The sequence below is a fragment of the Ailuropoda melanoleuca genome, chromosome 13, assembly GCF_002007445.2.
Source record: "Ailuropoda melanoleuca isolate Jingjing chromosome 13, ASM200744v2, whole genome shotgun sequence".
NCBI lineage: Eukaryota > Metazoa > Chordata > Mammalia > Carnivora > Ursidae > Ailuropoda > Ailuropoda melanoleuca.
Window position 1 is genome coordinate 30,215,756 of NC_048230.1, and position 1,180 is coordinate 30,216,935.

Sequence of the window (1,180 nt, forward strand, 5' to 3'; positions counted from 1 at the left end):
AAAAAAAAAAGAAAAAGATGGTTAGCCTGTTTTTCCTGTCTTAAGGAGGGCTAAACTGAGGATCTGATCGGGTTGGCAGGAATTTTCACTAGGGTAAATTGCTTGGAGCAAGAAAAAGGAAGGGGAATTTAAATATCCTTCGAATAAGAGACAATAGGGGTCAAGGGGGTAGAGAAAGAATTGTACATTTTCAGGTTCACCCCAAAACTCTGGTTTGAACAATTGTTTCCAATTTGGGCTGCTAAGCCACTCTTGGAAACAGATATCTAGTCCTGCTTATTCTGATCGAGATCTTGAAATAACTGAAAAGTGCTGGCACAGTTTATCCCAGTCCAGGACCTGACTTCGATGCCAAATTTAGCCTTTGGCAACTTCTTTCTGTTGAGAGTCCCTGGGGACTTGTTTGACCTCCTTTTGGAGTGCTGCAAGGGAATTCACTTCTGGAAGGTGGCCCGGCAAGCAGGGAGTGGCTCAGCAGGCTGCCTAATCCTCTATTAAGTTAATGATAAAGTGTACCCGGGCCTCGTCCACTGAAAGGCCAATTCCCTATATTGTGGGGTTTGGACCAGGAATTTTCTAGATAACCAAAGGTAATTTCCAACATTTAGTATTATAATCATCTTGAGAGGAAATCTTTCAGAACGCATTGTTTACACTCCTGCCTTTTTACACTCCTGCTTTTCTCAACTGATAATGAAAGTATTATGTGGCCACTCAAAACTTGGAAAATAAAGTGTCATATTCCTTCCCTGGAGTTAACCATTGCCAATAGTTTGGTGTGTATTCTTTCAGACTTTTTTTTTTTTTTAAAGATTTTATTTATTTATGTGGCAGAGAGACAGCCAGCGAGAGAGGGAACACAGCAGGGGAGAGGGAGAGGAAGAAGCAGGCTCCCAGCCGACGAGCCCGATGTGGGACTCGATCCCTGAATGCCAGGATCACGCCCTGAGCTGAAGGCAGTCGCTTTAACCACTGCGCTACCCAGGCGCCCCTCTTTCAGACTTTTTAAAAAAATCTGTTTATAAGCATAGATACACACACACACACACACACATACACACACTTACACCTGTAGCAGGTTTTTTAAACTTTTTTTTTTTTAAACATAAATAGGATCATACTCTACCTCCTGGTCTATCACTTGCTTTTCTGTTTAACAATATATATGGCAGTTCTTTCC